Source organism: Amblyomma americanum, chromosome 11 (assembly GCF_052857255.1).
Source record: "Amblyomma americanum isolate KBUSLIRL-KWMA chromosome 11, ASM5285725v1, whole genome shotgun sequence".
NCBI lineage: Eukaryota > Metazoa > Arthropoda > Arachnida > Ixodida > Ixodidae > Amblyomma > Amblyomma americanum.
Window position 1 is genome coordinate 122,433,612 of NC_135507.1, and position 19,587 is coordinate 122,453,198.

Sequence of the window (19,587 nt, forward strand, 5' to 3'; positions counted from 1 at the left end):
TCATTCATTCATTCATTCATTCATTCATTCATTCATTCATTCATTCATTCATTCATTATTTATTTATTTATTTATTGCATACGTTGCGAAATACAAACAAACATTGATGGACCCATAGCCACTGGCTAGTAACGGGTCCATAATCAACATAGGACACAAAATAAATGCAGCACGCGAACAAATGAAACAAGAAGGAGACGAACCTCTTAAGACTAGTTCAGTCATTTGTAATCAGCAGAATCACATACGTGGCACCATACCTACGGCTAGCCAAAGCAGAAAAAAACAAGATTGAAATTCTAATTAGGAAAGGCGTCAAAACCGCTCTGGGCCTCCCCCCGTACACATCCACCCAGAAAATTCTGAACATGGGGATTTCAAACACCCTAGACGAGCTCATTGAGGCTACCAGAGTAGCGCAACAACAACGACTTCTACGCAGCCATTCGGGGCTAAAAATACTAGAAAAGCTAGGCTTCGAACCTCGAGCGCGGCTCAAACACACGGAGAATATCCCAACAGACATAAGGAACAAAATCAGAATCCCACCACTCCCAAGGAATATGCATCCGGTACACCATGAGGGTAGGCTAAAGGACAGAGCGAAAGCTCTGCAGAAAAAATTAGCCAATAGACAGGACGTGGTTTACACGGACGCGGCGGAATATGAAGGCAGAACGAGTTTCGTAGCCCTGGCGACCAGGGAGGGCGGAGACCGAGTCTCGTGCTGCAGCACCCAACAGAGTGATGCAACAGCGGCTGAGGAGGTAGCCATTGCGCTGGCTTTAACTCAACGGAATGTTAGGGTGATTATAACAGATTCCAAATCGGCTATCCGCAACTACAACGCAGGCAGGGTATCTGTCGAAGCAGTCAAAATTCTCACAGCCGGCCCGACACCGGCAGAACTAATTAACCTTGTTTGGACTCCGGCCCAAGAGGGCCTCCGGGGAAACGAGACAGCGCACGCATTGGCCCGAGGACTCACACACCGGGACCCCAATGCGGTCTCGTCGAGTAGAGAGTCCCTTCAGACGAGCGAGGAGCTGAACACGTACCAAGATATTCTTAACCATTACAGATTAGGAAGACAGACATTACCTGGAGCATGCAAGGGCCTCAGCAAAAAGGAAGAGGTGATATGGAGAAAGTTACAGGCGGGAGTTTTTCCGAACCCACTCGCACTAAGCAGATGGCATCCGGCGATCCAAGACCCCAGGTGTAAACAGTGTAATGAAATAGCAGACATGATCCACATGGTGTGGACATGCCCTAGCCACAACGAACCAGACAGGAATATAGAGTCCTGGGAGGCTTTAATGGCCAGCCAGAAAGAAGAAGAACAAAAAGAAGTGATCCGTCTGGCCCTGGACACCGCTGAATCCCAAGGGATCCCAGCCTGCTGAAAGGGGAGGAAGATGACGGCGGTCAAGACTCGTCTTTTTCGCCCTCTGATTCCTTGACGGGTGCAAATAAAGTTATTTCATCATCCAATACAATCCCTAACACAATAACTCATAACATGCATAGTTTAAACAAAAATGAATCTGAAGTCACTTATTCACAATATTTCTGAAAAAAGAACCTCTTTAAAGCACGAGTAAAATTAGGGGCTTGTTTTATGTTTAGTGGCAAAGTATTCCAAATAAGAGCGCCGTTAAATTCTAAGATCCTTTCCCGTACAGGTTCTGACATGGAGGTAGATTAAAATTTCGTTTTCTGGCAGCTCTTGTGTTTAGTAACGGAATTTTGAACAAAGTGATGGGAAGTGGATCATTAGTTGCTATGATTCTATGAATGATCTGAGCAATTTTGAATTCGTACAGTGCATTTAGTGACAGAACATGAAGAGAATTGTACAAGTACATGCTACTTTGAGAGGTCCTTGAAAATAGCATAATTCTTAATGCGCGCTTTTGTGGAGAGAATGCAGGTTCCAGGTAAGTAGTATAGCTGTTTCCCCATGACTCAATGCAGTAACTAAGGTGACTTTGAATAAAGGAAAAGTAAAGAATGCGTAGGATGGGGTACTGGAAACATTCACGAGCCTTAAGTAAAATAAAACATCCGTATGCCAGCTTCGAACGAAGATGTGTAATATGTATTTTCCAATGCATGCCAGATATAAAAGGTACACCTAAGTACTTGTAAAAGACGACTTGTTGAAGTTTAGTGCTGCGTAATGATATATTCAGTTCTTCAATATTCAATTGTTTTTTTCCTAGAATGAAAAATTGTGCAATTTGTTTTATTAAGATTTAAGGTCAGTTGATTAGATGTGAACCATCTAAAACATTTTCTAACTCAGCAGAGATTTTGTCTTGAATTTCACGCAAATTCTCTCCAGTAAACAGAAGAGCGGTGTCATCGGCATACAATAACGGTTGACTGTACCTTAAGGTTGCAGGGAAATCATTTATGTAAAGTGAAAAGAATACGGGACCATGAACTGAACCCTGCGGCACTCCAGTTAAAACAGTCTGAGATGTAGAGGCAATTTTTTTTTATTACTGTATGCTGTTGACGGTCACTGAGGTAGCTTTGAATTAAGTTCAGGATTTTACCCCTGAACCCATAGTTGTTAATATTGCTCAGTAATATCTGGTGGTTAACTGTGTCGAAGGCTTTGTTTTATATCGGGATACACCACGACAAAACAAGAACAGCGGTGGAGGTAGATTTATGACGTCGGAAACTGTGTTGGTGGGGGCTCAGGATGTTGTATTTGGATAGGAATTTATTTATGTGCGCGCAGAGAATCTTTTGAAAAACTGTGTTGATCACACTAATAATTGATTCATCTAAGCACCTACCACTTCTGAACCCGTTCTGAAGCTCTCCGAGTGTTCTATTACTTTCTACCCATGACTGCTTTTTTAATTTCACCTGCATTGCCAGCCTGTATATAACAGATGCTATCGTAATCGGTCGGAAAAATTTTATGTTCATCTTATCGCCCGTCTTTCCCTTTATCAATCAATTTCATTTTACTCTGTTTCCAGCTGTGCGGAATTCGCTTATTTGTTATGAATGTCTCCAATGCTTTTACCGGCATTTCCGTGCCTCTTGGGCCAAGTTCCTTAATTAGCTTGATTAGAATTTCTTCCATCCCCGCGGGAGTGCATTTTAGAATATTTGCTTCCGCCTTTTTCCAGTTAAGATTGGGAAGTTCTAAGCTGTTTCCTAATGTGCAATCCTGTGCTGCTCCCTCCTTCGGGGTGATTACCCTATCGTCTTTCTTAAGCGACTCAGCTATAACTCATGCAATGTAGCTCAAACGTCCTCTCCCTCTAAACAATTTCCCTCAGCATCGTGAATTTGTTCCTGATTTCTTTGATACATTTTACCCAGCCAGCTTATATGGCTCCAAAAGTTTCGCGGCTCCACTTTAGTTGCATCGCGAACTTTAGCCAGCCAGCGATTAGAGGACTGCTTTATTTTAGCTGGACGAGGACCTGTGCTTGCTGCTACTTTTGTCGGTAAGATTCCCATTTTTGGCCTATTTCCTCTTCACATAACTGCGCCCTCTTTGCTTCTCTGTGTTCCCTTGAAACCACCCGTCGTTGTTCGATGGCCTCCCAAATTTCCTTGTTCCACCAGCTTCGTGCCTTCCTCTTTTCTCTCCAGCGGTTTACTCCTTTTCGTACTTGTTTTTGATTTGGTTTGTGTTGTGTTGTTGGCCGGACCATGGGTTCGAGGCTGAGCCCAACCAACGGGGTAGTCTCCACCCGCATGACATATTTTAGTGGAGAATTGATGCTTGATGAGAATTGATTGGGCCACTGCAAATCACTGCCCCTAATTCTTTGTTAATTAAGGGTTTAAAAACACAAGTAGAAGAATGCAGCCCAGTCCTGTCCAGTCTGAGCTGGGGCTCCATGATCAGCATGTAACGCGGTTCTACTTAGGCTCTAACCTGTCGGGTCGATGATTAAAGTAGCGCAACGTTTATTCTCTTTGTAAATTCATTTCTGGTTCTCCAAGGAAGATATGAGATGAGGTAGGCTTACACATGGTGAACATTACTAGTAGAAGTCATGCGAGGCACTGCAATTTATTTATTGCACATTTTAGAGAAAAAAATTGTTTCAGCATGATTTGTCTGTGCATAATTCTTTGCATGGGCTTCTACCCTCCTTCCCCACTTAATATCCGCCACTGGTGCTGTGCGATGTCAGTGCACGGTAAAAACCTAGCAGTCCTCCACCTGCTTTTCCTCCACTAGGGCGCTTCTTTGTCTCTTCCTTATTTCATTTCCTCCTCTCTTGCTGCTCTTATGCCACGGTTGAGGTGTCCATGGAACGCTTACTGCTGACAGCCACCACTACGAATAGGACAGGAACTTCGCCTAAAAAATTAGCGCTCTAAAAACGTGCACTTCTCTTCCGTGTCCTGTTCATGAGAACACGGACAAGTCGGCGCCCTTTTATTTCCTGGCTCAACTTTATTTCCTAAAAGGATCATCTCAACGCGAACGGAATGTCCCGAAAAGTTACACAGTATTCCTGGCTGACTCGCTGTTGCACGTTAGCTCGGCAGCAACCAACGGCAACTTCGCAGGCACGGAGCAGTTATGGGCAACATGCGTCACCGTATAGGTATACAGAGAAGAGGAAGTGCGTTGCCCTCAGCGCCACCTTTGCAAGCCACGCCTGGTCCCCGCCGCTAGTCCCGCAGTCGGCAATTGCCACAAGTGCCCGGCTGCCCTTGCCAGCACCGCCTGCGGACGCCTGCCCGGTCGCCAGCAGCAGCAGCAGCAGCAGCAGCAGCAGCAGCAGCAGCAGCAGCGCGGAAGTGGATGACCGCCGCTGCCGGCAGCGTCGTCGAAGCACGAAGCCACGACACAGCCGAGGTGAGCGTTCGTACGCTGGCTTGAGACGCACTACGCGACCGCACTGCGATGACACACGCCATTACACGCACCTCATGTTAGACAAGCACCGGTGGCGAACAACTACCGAGGCGGCCTGAATTGGTTCTGGCGTTGACGGCAGCCGTTCAGGATCCCAGATGCCGTAGGTATGCGTGGCTGCAACTTGTCCTGCGTGAAAAAAGCATGGGTAATGCAAAAAAGTTTATTTTTCTTTCTTTTTATTGCAGCATTTATGGCCTGTTGAGCCGGGAGGTTTGCATTATGTTGCCAACAGCTCGAGAAATGGAACGAAGAGGCAGAAGAAGATAAATAATTTAGTGAGCAGAATTGTAGAGTGCTACCCTGATAACAGATAAGGAGATAGACATTGCAAATGCCGAATACCATTACTTTCTTTTAAAAAGTATTTGAGTTCTTTTTTTCTTCGAAATCAGCCCTATTCAGCAAATAAAGACTGAGAAAGACGTGAAAGTTTCTCATGCGCAGAAACCTTAGCGCCATCCATGCTTAATGATGTATGCTTTGAATGCTAGTTGAAGCATATGCTAGTACACAAACATGCAACGAAAAGTGCATATTTAAGTCAGCATCAGCGCTGATTTTGGATTTGGCTCTTTCTGTAGTGAAACTGGATTTGTCATAGTTTCGTCTTCCGAAAACTTTTATTCTACGCAAGTAATTTCAGCAACGATATTGAAAGCAGTGCTTAAAAAAAAATTCAGAGGCTCACTTTGTTGACCTAAAGTGCGGTGGGGCGAAAGCCTTTAGCGCGGTGTTACTGCTTGTGTCACTGATGTGCGGTTAAGATGTTAATTAAGTACGCAATTGTTTGTGAATCTTAAATGCTGGAGACACTAAAGGGCGTTTCGGTGGCATCCGTCTGATTCGACGCCTTTACGCAAACACTCTCCAGCGTCGTAAGCAAGGAGGACTACATATGCGTTGGCAGGTAGTAGCGCAGTTGGGATTCCACTTCCGGTCGCCGCAACGTACGGACGTGTGATGGGAAGCTCTGAGCGCGCTTCGTTATCGGTCATGCCTGGCCGAGGTTTCAGTGATCGACGCCCGCCAGTGGGCTATCGCTTAGTTCTACCTACGCTGTCTACAGGAGACGCAATGAAGACTACGGTTTTCCTTCACTGCGATATTGCCGGGCGGCCTTATCGCATACAGGATTTTTGTGAGCCATTGGAAACTGCCGGTGTTCTACCCTTCGTGGCTGGCATTGGGCCCTTTGAAATGTCGCATGTGTGGATGTTGAAGCTGAAAACTGCGGAAGCGAAGGAACGACTGCTGACAGAAGGAGCACTAGAAGTGAAAAAACGCTATTGTGCAGTCATTGAACCCAACAAACGTGAGCTGGCCTTCAGGGTGTACTGGGTGCCCTTCTATGGGTCGAATGAGTCTGCGCAGAAGGCTTTTGAAGACTTCGGAGATGTGACAGATGTCACTCGTGAGCAGTGGAACAGTCCGGGTTTCGAAGACGCCGAGTCGACAACCCGGCTGGTGCGCATGGTTCTGAAGGAGGGGCTCGCTATCGATGATTTACCCCACATGTTAAAGTTAGACGGAGGGAAAGTGTTAGTGGTGGTGCCTGGACGTCCACCAACATGCCTACGGTGCAAGAGGACGGGACATATTCGACGCGACTGCCGCACGCCGAGGTGCAGCTTTTGTCGGTCCTTCGGACACGAACAGGAAGGATGCGTCCGCACGTATGCGCGTGTGGCCACGGGTGCTGCTCCGCCGCAAGACGACGGAAGCGAGCTGCTTATGGACCAAAAGGAACTGGAGAACTCCGGAGCCCCGCCCCCTTCAGGACTCAGCGACGACCCTGCTTTCCAGCAGCCGGAGCTGCCTACTGGCAACGAGAAGTCACAAGTTGACCCCGCTGCAGAAACGACTGGCAAGAAGGCGGATGCTGCTGCGCCGCCAGAAGAGCCAATGAGGGAGGGCACTTCAGGCGACCACGACTCCGAGGCGCCGATGGATGCGACAGTCGCTTCCATTAAGCGACCTCGTGACTTCGAAAAGGCACCGGCTACGGACCGAGAACTTCGTCGGCTAGAAAGGCATTGGAGAGGGGAGGGAGCCAAGAAAGGCAAGTTAGCCTGGTCACGGTCCTCGTCGCTCACTTGCGACGAGAGACCGAAGCAGTGAGCTTTGTAAGCACTGTTGTTTGTTTGCAGTGTGTTTGTTTGCTATGGCTTACTTGAAGAAACCGCTAAAAGTTCGCACTCTGAACGTACGAGGACTTGCCTCGAAGCGTAAGCAAGTGCAGTTGAACCGACGGTTCGGCGAGTTAGATCTAGATATCGCGGCTATTCAAGAAACAAAAGTGTAGGATGAGCAGTAAACAGATAACATGGGGCTTGGTTTTCGGTCACGATTAAATGTTTGTGTAAGCCATGCGCTTGGTTTTTCGGTGGGATGCTGTCGTTTCCTGAGGAAAAACATAGGCATAGTAGAGGAACAAATAACTTGTGCAAGGGGGCGCTTTATTGTGTGTGACTTCACATACGAAACACTCGCGGTGAGGGTTGTCCTGTATGCTCCTACGATACAAAAGGAACGCCGCAGATTTTTTGAACAGTTAGGTTCGTTCCTTGAGTGCAGTCGAGTGCTCATACTATTGGGTGATTTCAATTGTGTTTTCGACCCTAAAGATCGTTCAAATGGAAAGAATGTAAAAGACTTGAGTGCTGATTTGTTGAAGAGTGTCCTGAATGAGTGCCGCTTAGAGGACGTAATGGGCCTGGCGAAAAGCCATAAACATGTGCATTTTACGCATTTTCAAGTAAGTAGCCACGCACGACTGGACATAATATATGCGTCGCCGGAGTTTTCGTCTTCCTGTGGGCAGTATGAAGTGAAGCAATTGTCCATTAGTGACCACTGCCTAGTTACGGCAACTTTGGGAGGAAGGAAGCAGCGTAAAACAAAAATGAACTGGGATATGTGGCAGCTAAAGTCAAGGTTTATAGAAGACGACATATTTTTAAGAAAAGTTAAGGAAAGCATGGATATGTTTAATAATAGTGAAACAGAATGTATTGAATATTGGGAACGCTTTAAGCAGGAGGTGAAAATTCATGCCATTGAACGTTAAAGCATAATAAAGTATGAGGAAAAAAAAGAAGAAAAGCAACTGTGAGAGCTTCTGGCGAATTTAGGGCGCGAAGAGGAACAAACGCCGGGCATGTTCATGCATGATATAAATGGCGTCAAAGTTAGGCTAGAAGCTTTAGATGCTCAGAAGGACAGAGGGGCAGTGATAAGAGCATGCACGGAAAAATGGCTTACTTGCGAAACGCCAACAAAACGCGCGCTCTCAGATGGAAAGCGATACGCGCGCTCCAACGAGATCTCAGTCATCGAATACAAAGGGCAAAGCCTCAGTGATCGAAGTGGAATTTAGAGTGCATTCGTAGAACATTACCGTGAGCTGTTTGCAAGCAAAGCACTAAGTGAAGAAGGGTTTCGGGAAAAGTTTTTGGCATTTATGCCAATATTAGGAAATGAGATCACTGAAGAACTGCAGAACGAATTAAGTATTGACGAAATAGTGACAGCAATTGATGAACTGAATGCCGGAAAGTCGCCGGAACCTGACAGTCTGAGTGCGGCCTTTTATAACAACTTTAAATATAACCTTGCCGCTATGCTTTATAAGCTTTTCAAGGAGTGTTTTGAGGTCGGCATGCTGCCACCTTCGTTTAACAATGCTCATACGGTCTTAATTCCTAAGACAGGTGACCCAGCCAAGCTGGTAAAGGTTACATGATATAGACCGATCACGTTAACAAACGTTGATTATAAAATTCTGATGAAAGTGTTAGCTAAGCGATTGCAATACGTCATAAAAGATATTGTAGGACCTCACCAAACATGTGGAATAAAAACAAACATATTTAAAAATATTCATGTAGCACGCAGCGTGCTCGAGTGCTGCGATGCTCTAAAGAAAGTGACTATGGTTCAAATTGACTTTGAAAAAGCGTTTGATCGCGTGTCTCATGAAATACTCTACTGTTTGTTGGAACATATTGGTATTGGTTCAGTTGTTCTCAAAGGAATAAAAATGACCTATGCATGTTGCTCGACACGCCTTATGATAAACAAACTCTTATCTGAAAAAATTGTTGTAAGGGCATCTGTTCGACAAAGGAAGTCCACCGTCCCCTCTCCTTTTTGAAATTTATTTGGAGCCTTTTTGTAGGATAACTGCGAGTGGGAACATCCGAGGTTTTAGGTTGGCAGCGTGTGAGGTGAGAATACTGGCATACGCTGATGAGTAGCGCTCTTTTGTGAAGACCGCAAAAGTGTTGTAGAAGCGTTACAGATAACCGAAAGGTTTTGCAGGCAAACTGGCAGCGCTGTTAATTTAGACAAATGTCTCGGAGTCTGGCATGGGCAATGGGACTTAGAACCAGAATCGTTCTTTGTTGTCGGATGGGCTACGACTCCCGGAGTTTATTTGGGAGTCCCGCTGGAAAAATATGGGGAGAATACCAATTACTGGAATGAAAAAGCAGAAGAAATGCGGGACTGGACGAAAGGGTGGATGGGCCGTAATCTTTCCATTTTCGTGCGTGCAACTGTATGTAACACCTTTCTTGTTGCAAGGATCATGTATTTACTCTTAGTATTATATTTAGCACGAAACAATATCCAAAGGTTCCATCGGGTTTTTGCTGTTTTCATTTGGGCGTCCAATTGGGAACGAATTCGCAGAGATAATCTCTTCCGGAGAGTGAAGATCGGAGGACTGTCTCTAATGCATCTATATGTACGGCAGGTAATTTTAAGGTTTTGTTTCTTGCGTGACCAAAATGACGCCTTCTTGCGAACATTCATACAAACCATGTTATCTAGTGCACTTCCAGAATTAATTGTATCTTCCTGCAATGCTCGGAGGTACACAGTGTCTCGCTTCCTGCGAGAGGTGGTCTGGTCGTTCAGGTTTTTGCAAGTGCGGTTTTCTCTAGAGTATCTAGCGAGTGTAACGCCGAAGCGACTATACAAGGATCTTGTTGAGCAGTTGTTTCCAGCTCCACTGTACAGAACCTTATACTGTGAAGGCCCTGAAAAAGACGTTCTCAGGCGAGACTGTTGCACCTGCCGTTAAAACATTCTTTTTCAAATTGCATACAGGAACCCTACCAGTAAAAACATGGTAGAGGAAAAGGGCCTTTTTGTTCTTTGGGGCTCAAACTGTCTCTTGAATAGAACGCCAGAGACGGTAGAACACGTGTTCCTGGATTGTTGGGATGCGGTGTTCTACTGGGATGTTTTGCAAAGAACCCTAAAAAAAGACTTGCCATTGACACCGCGCAGAACTCGGTACCTGACCACTGAAAGTGATGTTGCACAGTATGACCAGATTACGTCATTGGGCCTTCACAGCATTTGGAGGAGTAGAATGGCTTTTAGACATTGTGACTTGGATGCACGATCGGTATGTGATTATTTTGTCGAACATATGTATAAATTAAGAGAAGTCCTGAAGCAGCAGGACAATGCGGATGATGTATTGAGGCCGATGGACCAACTTGTTTTGAAAGTCCATTAGACACGGTTGTCTGCCAAGGGGAATGGCAACTATGATATTTTACTGATGTGTATATTCATGCAATAAAGAAAAAAAAAGGAAGTAGGGTAGCTGGTAGCACGCTCGGCTGCAGAACGGAAGCATGGTGGTTTGAAACCCATCGTGCACAAAGGTTTTTTTTTTCTTATCGAGTTTCTGTATGTAACGGACGCCTGACGGACGAGAGAATGAGTCATTAGAGGCTTTCGCCTTAAAATGAATATACGGCGAATTCAGCGGAAAAACAAGGATATTTCGCGTGCGCATCCAGGGGCACTGCTGTGCTCACCAACACGGGCAGTGTAATAGCGAAAGTTGGGTTGTGTCGCAAACGCTGACAGGACAACCTTTTTTCTTTGTGTATACACTTGAGCAGCTGTAAGACGAATTAGCTAAATCGGTCATAATTAGTGAATAAATTCCAGACACAGAGTGCATTCAGAACGAGAGCACAAACGTTTTTTTCCTACTTGGGATTTTGCTAGTGGTAAAGAATTTAGGATGCCATTACCAACTAGCACAATTAAAAGCTTCATTGTTCAGTGTAGCAGGTGCATATCTTCGTTCTTTCGGCTACGCGCCTGATGATATCCCTTCTTTATCGTCCTCTTCTGGCTTCAGATCTTCGGCCAATCTATTCATTCCCTTAGGGGTCGATGAGAAAGTAGTGCTGGAGAAAGAAGAAATGAAGCCACGCTCGAGACAGTCACAGCTATGAGGCTCAATTTAACAGGATGGCTGTCACGAGTGAATTTCGCCTATTTTAACCCATACGTCAGCAGGATCTGGATTATCTATTAAGGCGAACGCCTTTAATGGCACATGCTCGCGTCCGTCCGTCCGTCCATATACCTGTTACGGTCTTCAACTCTGTAAGAAAAAAAATCCTTGTGCACGATGGGATACGAACCACCATCCCTCCGTTCCGCAGCCCAGCGTGCTAACGACTACGCTACTTGCTGCCAACACATACGTGGTTCTCCTTGTCTAGGACGCTGGAAAGCGTTTGCAGAAAGGCGTCGAATCAGATGGATTAAAGCCCCTTGATAATATGAAAGTACCGCCAACCATTGAACTTTGCCGCCGCCGCGCGACCTCCTCGCCTTCTCCTCGCCCCTTCCCTGAGGGTCGGCTTTCCGCACGATTTCTGGAGCGCCGAATGGTCTCCCTGCCGTTGCCCTTGGAAACGCGCGGGTCCGGCGTATTGCTTGTGTTTTAATTTTTCCTCCGCTCCATTTTTCTCCTACGCTCGGCGAGCGAATATTACAGCGTCGTGCTTTTATCGCAACGTGCAAGCGCTATGGCGTGCTGTTGCGCGTACAACAGCAGCAAGCGGCCTGATGATGGTTATGCGGTATTAATGATACCATATATATTCTCGTTGGGGGATTTTCACGTTGTTGAGGTCGGTGCTTTGTGGTGTTTCCCCTCGTGTCCGTGTTCGTCTTTGCGCTGTGAATGTAAGCATGGAATACCAACTCGCCCGGCAACTCATTTTAAGGATTAACCACGACGTACTAAAAAGTGGTTGACACCGTTGGTTTGAAGGCATCATTCGAGGGTTGTTTGCTGCTTTGTTTTTAGGTTATTTTGCATGCGAGGCCAGAACGGAACGAATCTCCAAAGCATCCGCGCATTGCATCTTCTCTGGAAATGGCGACTGGGCTCAAAACATGCTAGTTCTTGCACCTGTAGCGTCATCTTTATAACAACAAATAGGCAATGTTTTACAGACAGTCCTTTAGCCTTAGATCCCATTGTACATTAACTTTCGCTTGCATGAAACTGCTGCATAGATGTACAAAGTGATGTTGATTTGGGCTATGACATACACCACTGTTGTATTTCCTTGAGCATGTTTTTCTCAACTGTCATCAATACTGCATAGCACATATATCTACACTAGCGTGGATGCTGAATATTATGTGATACTGCCGTCTGTTACGTGTATCTTGTCAATCAAGGTTCTTTTGCGTGCGCGAAAATAAATCACCCTGCTGACCATGCTCTCATTTTCTTTAATGATACATTTTAGGTGATGCCTAATCAAAATACCAGTTTTAGATCACCTACTACATACTGGAACGAAATTTCAGTGTCAAGTATAATATTACATTATCGAGAGGCGTTCATCTTGCCTGGAGATAACAATGCGTTCTCTCATAGGTATACCGAGTATATTCTTACGCTTCCTTGGCACCAGTGCCTAATAATGTTCGATGAATGGTTCCGTCCGCGCTCCTTGATCGCATGGAAAGTGCGCAATTAAATGCAAAAGCAAAGAAAAACATTTCGAAGCAGTTCGTTTTAAGCCTAGTTAGAATGTTAGCTCTGTTTTTGTGAGGTTTTTCTTTAAGTTTGGCCAGCTAGCATAACGCGTTTACGCTTGCCCTTAGTTTTCCATCTATAGTGCAAATTTAGGATTTAACTGCAGTTAAATATTCAGCACTAATTAATTCGGGCCGATAACTAGCACACCTCATTTGCACTGAACCTAAGCTTTCGAAAGGTATATGACTCGATACTACAATGCAAAGGGTGGTTTTGATTGCAAATAGCTCAATAACGCTAATTAATAGGTATCGTAAACAAATTCAGAGCATTTGCATTCATTTTAAGCTTTTAACCGGTATATGACTTCAGCAAGGTGGAAAGTTGGGCTGGTTGGTGCATGATTTTGCGGCAGGAACAGCGCAGCACGAGACAAAGCGTCGTGTCTCTCCTGTCCCTTCTTTGTCTCGTGCTGCGCTGTTCCTGTCGCAAGGTATACGACTTCATCGTCTAGCTCATTGTTTGGTTTTGTAGCAAATTAACGCAGATTAATGTGGATCGCTGACTAGCACGGTGCCATTACAGTTGGCCAAAGTTTTCCAACTGTATATGACTCGATGCTGCAGCGCAAATTTGGGTTTTAATTGCAATTTACTAAATATCAATTTGGCTTCCAGTAATTAGTAATAATAAGTATTTAATTAACCAGTGATCCAAACTCACGGTTTACCACGTGACATATACTATGCCTAGACTCATAGCTTGACAGTAGTGAAACAGACTAAGTCCCGCTTTGACCTCTGATCTTGAAGTTCAGAGCACCAGCCAGGGTCGTTTTCCGAAGTTTTACTGTGGCGACAGAGTTCACGCTCTAAAAATAACAAACACAGACAAAGTCAGAGGCAGTACGAAATCACAGCACAAACTAAAACACCTTATCATGTGACTTAAATGCCTGCAGTGCCGAGCTCGCCTGAAGGCTTTGTTTACGCCAATATTCCCCATTCTCACAGTTCTAAGAAGAAACCATTCTCTTCATGAACGTTACTTTCGGCATTCTCAATGTTTTTCTTGCAATTTTTCAAAGATTTTATGCACTACTGGAGCGCAGAGCTGGCCCAAAAACACGCGCTTCGCTCACTGCTGCGATCGGCCGGCGGGCGCCAAGGAGAAAAAGCGTATCGTGCGCAGAGGTCACAGCCGCCGCACGAGGAGAATCGAGGAGCAAAGCGCGGCGCGGAGGAGAGTGTCGCTACTTTCAAATTATCAGGGGGCTTTAAGACGGATGCCTCCCAAACGCCCTCCAGTGTCTCCAGCATATAAGATTCACCAACAATTGTGTACTTCATTAACATATTGACCACACATCAGTTACACAAGCAGCAACACCGCGCTAAAGGGTTTCGCCTCAGCCCACTTTAGGTCAACAAAGTGCCCGCCTGAATTTTTTTTCGATTTGAAACTTGGTCTCGCGCAGGTTTCGAAGATGTGCGGCCTTTCTTTAACATTTTTTTTATTGCAAATGAATGATTACGGCATAATTAAACTTAATTTCTGTTTCTAGTTTGGCTCGTATCTAGAAAACAAAAAGCTCCGAATTTTGTGCCTGTATACACATCCAAAATTACAAAATACTGCACAGAGCAATGGACTCAAGCAAATCATTTCTTTTCCGATCAGAATGGTCGTACACTAACGCACGTTTGACCTGTTCTCTTAATGGTATAAGTTTGAATGACCTTTCTTTGTGATTTTTGGTTTTTCATTCAGGCATGCTGAAACGTTCCACATTCAAAGTAGGCTCGCGCTAAAAATCAAGCAATGATTTGATAAATGCTCTTTCTCACCTTCCATACAGCACAGCTAAATTGCGGTGCTCTATCGAATGACGCGTCTGACCCTTGTATATGCACAGAAAATATGCTAACGGGACTTACCTCTGTCGCTCGCCGTGCGTATTTGTACAGCCCGCTAATTCTTTCGCCGTATCAGCTTAGTGTTGAACAAACGGCAGTACAGGTGAGAATACACAAGTGCGTGCTGTTTTAACCTTGTATGTCCGCTCTTTTACATCACAGAGGGTAGTACGATGGTTTGTTCAGCACTCGGGTGATGCTGTTAAAGAAATGGCTGGGTGTATGTACATGTGCGTACACGGGCCGTAGCTATTGACGTTTCGGATCCCATAAGCGAGCCTTGTTCACAATGGACTCCCGTGTGACCAAGCCTTCAGGGGGGGGGGGGGGGCACCCATAGCGTCAGACATTTAATCAATTATTAGTTGCGCGTGTTCCCGCCTTCAGATCTTCACACGAAGTCCTCCGGTTCCATTCCGTGAACCGTGCCTAGTTCCCTTAACCCAATCGCTGCTCGTATGAAGTGTGACGTTCCTTGTGTGTGCTTCGAGGGTCCGCATTCGACGGCGCGGCGTAGACGGAGCCCCCAGTGGCGGCGAAAGCACTCAAAGGAAAACAATTCAGCTGGAAGAGAGGAGAACGGCGACAACCGGACCCCCTTACATGTTTCTACTGTATATGGCTGCAAGCAACTTGAGTGGGATTGCTTTCCGGCCTGCCGCCGTGGACCGCACGGAGACGACCAGAACGAAGGGGTTTAAGCACAACCGGACCCCCTTTCCATAGTGTCGGCACGAGACGAACGCCGCCGCCGCCGCCGCCGCGGGGAGACGGGCGTTATCTTCCCCAATTGCCGTGGCCGTTCCAAGGGGGTATCGTTTCGGCGGGCCTGGCCCCGTGGCAAGACGGCGGGCATCATCAATAAACCCTCCCGAGCACATCCCAGGACAAGGGACCACTTTCCCGGCCTTTTAGTGACCTCGCGTTCCGGCCTTGAGGGGCGAGTGTCATTTGATGGAGAACGGAGGCCGGTGACCCGCGGGAACCGTCAACCAGCCAGAGCGCGCCTTACCACAGCCGACGCTACCTCGACGACAACCTTCTTTCCCTCGGACTCAACACGTGAGGGGGGCGAGACCATAAGTGCGGTGGTGTGTTTGTGCGCCCAAGTGAAAGCCCTAGCCCCCCCCCCCCCACTCCGGCGTGGGCGTCCTCACCCTAGGGAGTGTGGGGATAAGAGGATATAAAAATCGACAAGGAGTACCGAAGAAGGACGCTCAGGACATCGTTCGCCAAGGGGGCCTTCAGCGCCGAAGCGCGACGGCGTGCAGCTTCTGCCAGCAACCGTTCGAGCTCAACTCCAGAGCCCCTCCATCGTCCCCATGAAGTCGTCGGCACGTAAGCTCGGACGCCCCAGCCTCTGATGTATAATCTTAATCATGTGTAATTATTGAATATATCTGTTTGTTTAAACTGAGCCATACAGTGTCTCTTTGCCTCTCCGTCCCGTGTGGACCTGCGCATTATGGGGGGTCATCACACTGGTGTCAGAAGTGGGGTCTCAAAAGCAAATGTCCTCTGAATGCTGCGACATTCATGACTTCAAAATTGTAATCAAAAGGGTATCACGGGACTGATTGTGGGACTTTTACCCCCATTTGAGAGGCTTGAGGCACCGGAGGGCTTGAAAAAAAAATGGCTGTATCTGAGGGAGCTCCCACTCCACAGCCGTCGCTCGGAGCAAGCATGCCTGGCATTAGGAAGCGTCATTCCGACGTTTACAGGAGATAAGACAGGGGTTCCAATCTGCGATTTCTTTTCCATGCTAGAAGAGATTGGGAAAATGGGGGGATGGTCCGATGCTCAAATGCTGGGAATGGCGAGGTGTAAGATGGCAGGAGCTGCTCATGATTTTGCATGGCGAGACGAAAAAGTAAAATCCGAATTTAAGAAGCTCGCGTTTGAGCATTTCGACACTGAACCGCGTCACGTGCGGGTACAGGGGTTCCGTGACGCCGGACAGATAGTAGGGGAGGACGTGCGAACGTTTGCGTCGCGGCTTAAGCGCCTAGCACGCGATACGTTAAGCAGGGAGGAGGAAGGAGACCAGCTAAGGAAGAAATACGCGGAGGATCTACTTAAAGAGGAAATGACCGCTTTGTTCGTGGCTGGTCTGCAAGACCCCGTGCGCCGGTTCGTGCTCTCGCGCAAGCCGAGCAATTTCGACCAAGCCGTAGCGGCCGCATTGGATGAGGAACGAAATGAGGCGTTAACGACAGCCGCAGCGAGAGTACGCGTCATAGAGAGAGCGGTGCTCAACCCTGAGGTTGCTCTCTTGACAGAGCGGTTAGATCGCTTAGAACAGCTGCTATCTCAGCAGGTGGAACGCCAGGTGGAAGCGCGCGCTCAACAGCGCCCATTCGCTGGAAACCGGAGACCGCCACAAAGCTACTGGCGCGGTATGCGAGATTTTGAAGAAATCGTATGCTTCGCTTGCCAGGGTCGCGGACACATCGCCAGGTTTTGCCAAAACGTGCGCCGTGGGGAGCCACAAAGAGAAGCAGGCGAGACACGCCCTAGGCAAGCCTACAGCGGGGCTCCAGATACCGAGACAAAAAACTAGATAGTCCTCCCCATCCTGGGAGCATGGGGAGGGAGCAGTGGATGATGAGGTGGTGGTGGTTTGCGTGGCCGACGAGGCATGCCCTGTTGTGCGTTGCAAGTTAAATGGTTGCTGCATGGAATTGTTGATAGATACGGGGTCAAAGGTGACATTGCCTAAGGAGAGCAGTTTAAACACGCTTCGAAGGAAGGGGGACCGCGATGTGTTGGAAGCGTCTGGTGGTATGGCAACCAAATTTGTAGGCATAACGGGGGATCCTCTTGGCATAAGTGGACTCTACCGGTTACACTTCTCTCTCGGCGGAATTGCATTGGAGCACCCCTGCTACGTATGCCCGGACACGGTGTCTCTGCCAAACTGAGTGTGAGGTATATTAGGGCAGGATTGTTTGAGAAAAGGGAAGGTAGTAGTCTCATTCTCTGAGGAAGAGGTTAATGCGGGCGGCTCAAAAGTTCCGTTTTTGAACAGGAGAGGGGCTGAGATTCGCATTACCGATATTGACACCCTTCAAACAGTGGGATCATTGGAGAAGGTGTATTCGCGGGTTTCCGTAGGGCTGGTCGATGAGGCAGTCGTCCTTCCTTGGTCGGAGCACATTTTGTACGCGCTTGTGCCCTCAGATGTAGAGAGCGGCGCCGTGGGAGTGCTTGAGCCGGTCGACTCTCTCAGCAATGGCCTGAAGGCAACCGCGTGCCTCGTGACAGTTAATGACGCCCACAGAGTGCCCCTACGGGTGGTTAACTGTAGCCAGCAGCCACTAAGCCTTCCCAAGAACAAAACATTGGCTTTCTTCACCTCTGCGATAGAGAAACGTGAGCCCACCGATACGGTACTCGCAGCTGTAGAGCATGCTAGTCCTTCGGCTGCTCCAAAGGTGTCGTTCGATCTTTCTCACGTAAAATCCAGGGAGAGGGAGGCTCTGGCTGGTTTGCTGAACGACTACTCGGAGGTATTCGCCGCGTCCAACCTGGATTTGGGCTGCTGTGGCGTTATAAAGCACAGGATAGAAACCGGCACTTCATCGCCCGTTTACCAGCGTGCGTACAGGATTCCTTACTCCCAACGTGAGGAGATGGAGCGGCAGGTGCAGGACCTGATTGATCGCGGCATTGTCGAACACTCAAAGTCACCCTGGGGAGCACTAGCACTATTGGTGGAAAAGCCAGATGGCTCGTATCGATTGGTAGTGGACTACCGCAAACTAAATGCAGCAACTCGCATCGATCCATACCCCATCCCCAATATACAGGAGACGCTTTCTCAGCTGGGCTCTGCCAGGTACTTCACGGTAGTGGACATGGCGGCGGGATTCTGGCAGATAGCAATGGATCCGGCAGATGCCGAGAAAACGGCATTCAACACGCCCTCAGGGCACTATGAATGGAAAAGAATGCCGATGGGTCTAGCCAACAGCCCTGCTGTCTGGCAGAGAACCGCTGATGTTATCCTGGCAGGTCTTCTGGGGAGGCTGTGCTTCGTGTATATGGATGACATAATCATATAGAGTGACAGTTTTGAGAACCATTTGCGCGATATTGAGCAGGTTTTGGTGCGACTAAGAGGAGCGGGTCTCAAGCTGAAGCCCTCTAAGTGCCAATTCCTCAAAAACGAGGTGAAATACCTCGGGCACGTTGTTTCAGCTGACGGCGTGCGACCGGACCCTGAGAAACTAAGGTGTGTCTCGGATTTTCCATCCCCGACTAGCGTCCGCCAGGTCCGGCAGTTTCTCGGCCTGATCTAAGCCGCTCACCGCCTTAACAGCCAAAAATGTCGCCTTTCGCTGGGACGAAAACGCGGAGGATGCTTTTGGGGCCCTGAAAAGGAAGCTAATGAGTGCACCGCTGTTGCGCCACCCGGATTTTAATTTGCCCTTCGTTATGGCCACAGATGCGTCAAAGTTCGCAGTTGGTGCCGTGCTATCTCAGGTTATCGAGGGCAAAGAACATCCCGTTGCTTTTGCTAGCCGACAGCTGAGCCCCACAGAGCAAAAGTACGGAGCTACGGAAAGGGAGTGCCTCGCCGTTGTCTGGGCAGTAAAGCACTTCAGATGCTACCTTTACGGCCGCAAATTCAAGCTAGTCACAGACTGCCATCCTCTGAAATGGGTGATGAGTGTCAGGGACCCTAGCTCGCGACTCGCTAGATGGAATTTACACCTGCAGGAATACTGCTTTGAAGTTGAGCACAAGTCAGGAAAGACACATCTGAATGCTGATGCACTCAGCCGCACAGCTGCCGTGGCAGCTATAGATGAGTTTGTCCCCGTAGTCGACCCCGCCGAATTACGCACAGAGCAGTGCAAAGATCCTGACCTGAAGCGAATAATCGAAAGCTTAGAGGGCGCACCGTCTCACCCCGAACAGCTAGGTTATTT

The 19,587-nt window shown here is 47.6% G+C and overlaps 1 protein-coding gene across 2 annotated transcripts in view; it reads left to right on the forward strand.

The window, feature by feature from the left end:
- The first annotated feature begins 4,763 nt into the window (after positions 1 to 4,763).
- The window catches only part of LOC144110219 (proton-coupled folate transporter-like), a 129,963-nt gene continuing 115,139 nt past the window's right edge, over positions 4,764 to 19,587 (forward strand). For both annotated transcript variants that reach the window (XM_077643057.1, XM_077643058.1), the window contains exon 1: positions 4,764 to 4,852. The gene's annotated coding sequence lies outside the window, so the exon portion shown is untranslated. The remainder of the gene's footprint in view (positions 4,853 to 19,587) is intronic.